The 6,795-nt window shown below is 37.3% G+C and overlaps 1 long non-coding RNA gene across 2 annotated transcripts in view; it reads right to left on the reverse strand.

Moving 5' to 3' along the window:
* The window catches only part of LOC104853541, a 40,018-nt gene that overhangs the window by 32,201 nt on the left and 1,022 nt on the right, over window positions 1-6,795 (reverse strand). For both annotated transcript variants that reach the window (XR_004514795.1, XR_777812.3), the window contains exon 3: window positions 3,985-4,102. This is a non-coding gene — a long non-coding RNA (uncharacterized LOC104853541). The remainder of the gene's footprint in view (window positions 1-3,984; window positions 4,103-6,795) is intronic.

The following is a 6,795-nucleotide window of genomic DNA, read 5'->3' on the forward strand; positions in this document are numbered from 1 at the left end:
TATGAATTTAAATGTGTCAAATTCTATAAACAATGTGGTATATGATATACATATATGCACATATATACACGTTGACTTATGTTTATGTAAAATTTCACTTTCACCTGAATATTTTGACAAATCCAAGAAAACTCAGTGAGATCAGTTTTGACCTCACTGCCCAGGGAGAGATATTATTCTGGCTGATTACTGATAGTGATTGGCTGCTTAGTTTGGTGCTGTGGGCTCCAGCATTCACCTCACCTCATGCTTGGTTAGAGGATCCAAGCTCAGATCTTGATTAAACTTAAGAGATTCTTACTTTTCAGGTCTGATAAATGCAGATTGACCTTTATCTGGCAGAGTTACTCAAAGTGATTCTTCTTGTCTGTAAATCTTATTTACTATTGAGCAGGAGACTCTAATTTCCATCCAGTCTTACAGTATTTAACAGAAAGAGAAAATGGACTTCTGACAGGTCCATATTTTTCAAGAGTTCACATGGTTAGTTTGTGGTAGGCTCAGCTAGAGAGCACAGTTTTGTTGTAAGGTTCCCATCACCTGTGCTTCATCTCATTACTGGTATTTCTGAGTGAAAATTATTATTTGGAGTTGTGGTGGCAGCTGTCCTGTTGCTCTTGCTACAAGCTTCCTGTTCCCCTCGCCTTTGGTGCCTGTTCCCCTGGCCTTTGTGATCAAGGTCAGTAACCAGTTTGGAAAACTATAAGTCAAGCATTGCGCCAAGTACCTTATTCACATTATTCTTACTTAACCCTTTGATGTGGTATATGTTTTTCTAATAAAGGGATAAAAGCTTCATATGTTAAGAAAAATGCCCGCTACTAGCCTGTTTTTAAGTCAAAATATTCAACCTTGAAGCTTTGGAATCCCAAGCTCCTGATTATTATGTGCTACTTCATGGATGAAGGCAAATATGCAATAAAATTTCAATCTCTTTTTAATTTTCCTAAGGAATAAAAAAAGTTAAGGATGAGGAAACTCAAGAATCAGACGAGTTGGGAGTTAGGAAACTTGCTTTATATCTCAAAGGCTCTGGATTTAAACTAAAATTTATCTAACTTCAAAGCTGCACTCTTTTTCTATTTCTTGCTGCCTGTGCTTGCTTCTGTTTCTTGCTGCCTACCCAAAACTATTAATAGCCATTATTTATATCATCATCATCATCTCTTTATCTAGAACTTATTACATGGTAGGTTGTGTTCTCACCACTTTGCACACATTTTCTCTTTAAATCTTACAAAAATTCAGTAAGGTAAATCCTGCAATCATTCTACAACATACAGATGAGAATTTCCAGAGTCAGGAACTTTAATTGAAACTCACCCAGCAATCTAGTTTCAACTAATTTCAACTGATTTCAGCCTTATAGTTGCATGATGCATCATAAAGGGCAAAGCTATCTTATTTACACTAATCTTTGAATTAATCCGGTAAGTCAGCATCTGATATGTAAGAAAACAGATACTCAGAGGAAAGAAGCAAACCTCCAAATCAAAATAGCTCACAGGAACTGGACTACAACATGGGCAATCTCAAGCCACATTTCATGCTGTCAGATAGTTATCTAAATTTAATATTTAGATAGTTATACCCAAATATCAACCAGAGAATGTATCAGGACCAATATCCAACCTTGCTAAAATTCACATTGCTGTTAGGCTCTGAAGAAGCTTATTTATAGGATTTTCAGGACTGTCTTGATTAGAAAGGAAGAGATTTTGATCAATCTTCTATGGTTATTCTGCATGTAGGCAGTGCCCTTTCCGTGGCATGATTTCACTTGGGGTGGATATAAATGTTTAACACATTTCTATTAATTATTTTCTTTAATTTTTAATTTTGGGTCCAGATAGAAGAATATCTGAGAAGTTACTGGGGATTTCCTTTTAATGTGAGGCAAAACATAAGGCCAATCTTTTTCTTGGATGGAAGCATAGATATCGACACTAGTATGTACTATCCGAGAATGTAAGTCCTGCTGTTTATATATGTTTTTCTGATAAATTACACTTTCAGTAATATAGATGAAAGATAAATGAATTTTATTGGTTTGAAATGTTTGAATTCATAAGTACGTGGATATTTTCCTCTTCCTCCCTTGCACAGGCGCAACACAATTTCTTAAGCACCTGTCCTCTGTAGAAAGTATTTCTAGCTTGTGTCAGTCCTTGATTGCAATGATAATCGGAGCACCCATAGTGTGCCTTGTATGTAAAGGAGGGCATAACTCTGGCCCAGTCATCATCTGCATTTCTTCAAGTGATGTCAAGCCCGGAATGATCACTCCTAATCCTAAAGTGTCTATGGCTACAACAAAACTTACTACTACAACCACAACTGCACCGACAGTGAGCACGGCAGACTGCTGCCCCACTGTAGCTCACCCTAACCACCCTCACAGCTGCTTCTGTCCTGAACTTGAATCTGTAAATGCAATCACTGGCGATTCTTTGACTAGATAGAAATACTTCATTGACACTAAAACTCTGCCGACATTCATTTAGTCCATCACCAGTGTATCAGCGCTACTCCAATCCTCCTCATTGTGTCCTATGTCAATTTCTTTTCATTAGGCCTGATTGTAAAAGTTTGATGATTTCTCCAAACTTTTAGGCCACATAACTCTCCTAGCAAAATAATTCAAATTTAGGGACTGTCTTCTAAGTAATTTGATGAAACTTCACGGCAATTCTTATCGATATTTGTTGGTGTTCCTTACCGACATTATTCTTGGTTTGATGAAATTATATGGTCCGTCTGTATGTTTCATTCCTCAACAAAAGCATTGAATCCATATACTATATATTTGAAATAACATACACAGAAAAATTTAGGTACCATATTTTCTTGTCTTTATGTGTGAAATTATTTTATTTTCATAATTTTTCTTCAGATAATTTTGCTGTTTGGCAGCCACAGTTGTTCAAAGAACTAATTATGTGCTTATAGTTACATTGCAGACACACAGACTTATTTAGACCTAGACTTCAGACATTTTTACTAAGTACCAACCTTGCATGATACACGAGGATATGCAGAAGAATAACAATCCAGAAAAATTGCTTCAATAATTAATTTTAACACTCATTTTTGTTTGGATTTATGGAATATCAGAGGTTTAAATTATTTTATATTGTTTTCTTTTACAAAAATTTTTGTTTTGGTAACAAGTGCTCACCATTCCATAAACAAAGGCGGTATTTCAAAAGCAAAAACAAAACAAAACCACCAACAAAATCCTAGAAACAGGAATTTAAGTATGGAGCCATAATTATCTCCTATACACACTACAATTACAAAATAAAAAAAAAAGGATGGAAAATTTCCACAGCCCACTAGAGAATACTTTAGAATACAAAAAGAATATGCAAAGCTAGAGCGCCATGAACAGCTTCAAAAGGCAGACAAAGTTTAGGTCATTGGGCTTCAGGCTTTATTAGCTTCTTCCTATTCCAGCTGAAGAACTGGAGAAAACACAAGCTGCTGGAATTACTATCAAAATTGCCTGTACCAACTCGAGGTAGGATGAGAATATAGAGCAAGAATGTGGGGGGAAAAAAGTGGCAAAGACAACTAGTCTTGAAATTTAGACTTTAGACCCAACAACCTTTGTCTAATACTGACTTTCCACAGTATTATTCTGCCCTTCACCCTCCTCCTCCAAGTGTAGAAACTTCTGGATGAAATATTGGAAATTGACACTCCGTCTTTCATGCCTCCTTCGAACTTCCTCCAGGGTTTTTTCCTTAGGGGGTGGGGGAAAGACCTCATAGCACAGAGGGAAACAGCATCTATTTTAGGTGTAACCAATGAGAGAAGGAAGCTCATCGACAAGGAAAGTCAACAGAAATCAGAACGGCCTAAGTTCAAAAGACAATAATATTCAGGTGGGTGCTTGGAAACACTATTTCTGAAAGGAATTCCTGAAACTATTGTTAAGAGAGCAGCAATAGTTTTTCAATAATAAGCCCATTGCTGACTTACAGCTGGTAGCTATGAAGTTAGGGCATAGCTGGCAGCTTTTCTGATCTGTCAGTGCCGTTGCTCAACCAACAGTCACGTGCTTTGAAGATCACTGTTGGTTACGTCATGGTTTCTGTGTCTGTGAAGATGCAAAATGAAAAGACATTCTTATTTAGGCAGACTTCAATTTCAAAGAAGAAATACCGGTTCCTAAACATTTGCTAAGTGTTTTACTGATGAATTCATAACAACAATCTGAGTTTCAGTTCCTACAATTATTTTTCTTTCTTAGCAGAGATGATATGAACAAGAAAAAGATAATTCCTGGTGCTTTTGTCTATTATTCAAAGTTTGTTCCCACTTCTCTGTTTTAGTTCCCTTTAGAGTCCTGTGGTACAGCTGGACTGGGCCCCTCAGTAGCTCCTTTAAACTGCTTGGTCTATTATTTACCTATAAAAGCTTACAAAATGTCACCCTTACCTCTGATTTTTTGTCAGTTTCTTCTGGAACATTTAGTTCTGGCTGCCATAATAAAATACCATAGACAGATCTTAAATTGGGTTGAACAGTAAACATGTATTATTTATAGTTCTGGAGGGTGGAAGTTCAAGGTCTGAGTGCCACAGATGTGGTACTTGGTGAGTGCCCTCTTCCTGGTTTGTAAATGGCTGCTTATTGCTGGATCTGTCCATGATTGAGAGGTCCTCTCATTTCTTTCTGTAAGGGCCCTGAACCCATTCATGAGGGCTCCCTGACCTAATTACTTCTGAAAGACTCCACTTTCAAATATTACATTGGTAATTAGGACTTCAACAGATGAATTTTTGGGAAGAACAAACATTTATTCCATATATCTAATGACACTTAAATGTAAAAGCTTTTCTTGCCAGAAGGCTGACAAAGGAAGCCCAAAAGTTCCAGGCCAGGCTGGGCATTTAGTGAGATCCTGTCTCAAAAAGAAGGGTTGGGAATATAGTGCTAGAGCTCCCCTTGGCTCAATCACCCCACCCCACACTCACACAAGAAGTTTTCCTTTAATTCATATTAGTTTTAATAAATTTTGTCAAAATGTAGTTGAAAAGTAGGAATTCTGTTAGCTCTGTGGACTACACTTTTTTCCATCATTCTGTGTTCATGTTGATTGGGGCATGACCTTGGCTAATAAAGAAATAGATTTTCCTCTCCAAGAAAGATTATTGCCAGAAAGAAAGATGCAAAGGGTAGCATCAAATGCTGAGCAAGACACACGCTCATGAGGAGGAAATGTGATGTTTACGAAACTGACTTTAAAAGGCAAACATAAGCAAACCAAAGCAAAATAACAAATGATCCTTAGCAGCTGGATTTCTTCAATGTTTAAATGAGTAGTAAACATCACTATCTTTGGAATGTGATTTATCTGTAAAAACACATGTATCTATTTAATAGAACCAAGATTAGTTAATAAAAAATTAGCTAAGAATCATTAGCTTTCACTTCTTCAATTTTATAATTCACAAGTTAATCTGTTGGGAAAACAAATAACCTTTCCTTCCAATTGTGGTGGGAATTAATAATTGCAGGAAGATTCTGAAAAGACTTTGTATATTTAGGGATTTAGGTTGCAGTTTTCCAAATCTGTCAAATGTGTGAGAGGTGGAGTTGATAGTTTTTTTTTTTTAACCCAAAGATGTAAAACTTTATGAACTTTCCTGGGGATATAGACATCAACCTAAAATGGTTTCTAGTGGAACAATTTGAACAACAAATGATTGATATAGCACTGAATTATAGCCCAAAGTATAAGACAAAGATACATGAATCCATATCAATATAAGTAAATGACAGAATAAGTAAATTGGAGAAAAAGAAAAGTATCTTTGCAGTATAATTCTAAATAATAATATATGGCCTTTCTCTCCTCTTTGAGGAGATTCTTCCTTTGGTTCTTCCTCTTCCTGGAGTGTGGGCTGAATCGAGTGATTTTTCATCCACAGAAGAGTATGTGGGAAGAAAATAAGAGCCAAGATTGATTATGTAAAGGTACACATTTCCAACAATGAAAGTCATTATATTGTACGCCTTTAAGGTAGCAATAAAATTAATTTTAAAAAAACAAACAAATAAAGAAGAGTAGGGAAAGAGTGACTTCCCAGTAGAGAAATCTGGGAGATGTGGCTTTAAGTCATCAGTCCCAACATCAAGCAGAGCGCTTGTCTTTGAGGACTTCTCCCCTCAAATCTTTAGCCCCGTGGGAAATACATCAGACAAAACCAAATGGGGGTTATGTACAGGCTTCACTGGAATCCTTTCAAAACTGTCCAAAGCCAAGAAGTTTAAGATATTATCACAGAGGAGGCGTGACACTGATGCTGTGCAGTGCTATCTCGAATGGGAACCTGAAATAGAAAGTCACTAGCCACTAAACTGGTGAAATTTGCATAAAGGACGGAATTTAGTTAATGGTCATGGACCATTGCTAAGTTTTTCGTTTTGACAAATACACAGATTATGTAGGGGGCAGACATAGGGGAACACGGGCTGAGGGGTGTAGTTAAATCTCTGTGATATTTTTGCAACCTTCTGTCTGTCTCAAATTATTCAAAAGTAAAAAGGTTATTACAAAAAAACAAAAACAAAACAAAGCAAAAGTTGATGAACTTAGGCTGCAAGTGGGAACTTGCTCAAACGCAGCAGCAAACGTCTCTCTTTAGCACACGTCTCCATTGAGAGGCCTGCAGGGCCACCTTTTGGTCCTTGTGCCCTGGGCGTGCGCCACCCGCGGGAGCCAGGCTCCTCCCCGGAGTCGCCCTGGCGCCGGACTCTGCCCTGGACGCGCCTGTCCGGTAGGAG

This window comes from Fukomys damarensis, unplaced genomic scaffold, assembly GCF_012274545.1.
Source record: "Fukomys damarensis isolate Sample0158 unplaced genomic scaffold, DMR_v1.0_HiC HiC_scaffold_30, whole genome shotgun sequence".
NCBI classification, from domain to species: Eukaryota; Metazoa; Chordata; class Mammalia; order Rodentia; family Bathyergidae; genus Fukomys; species Fukomys damarensis.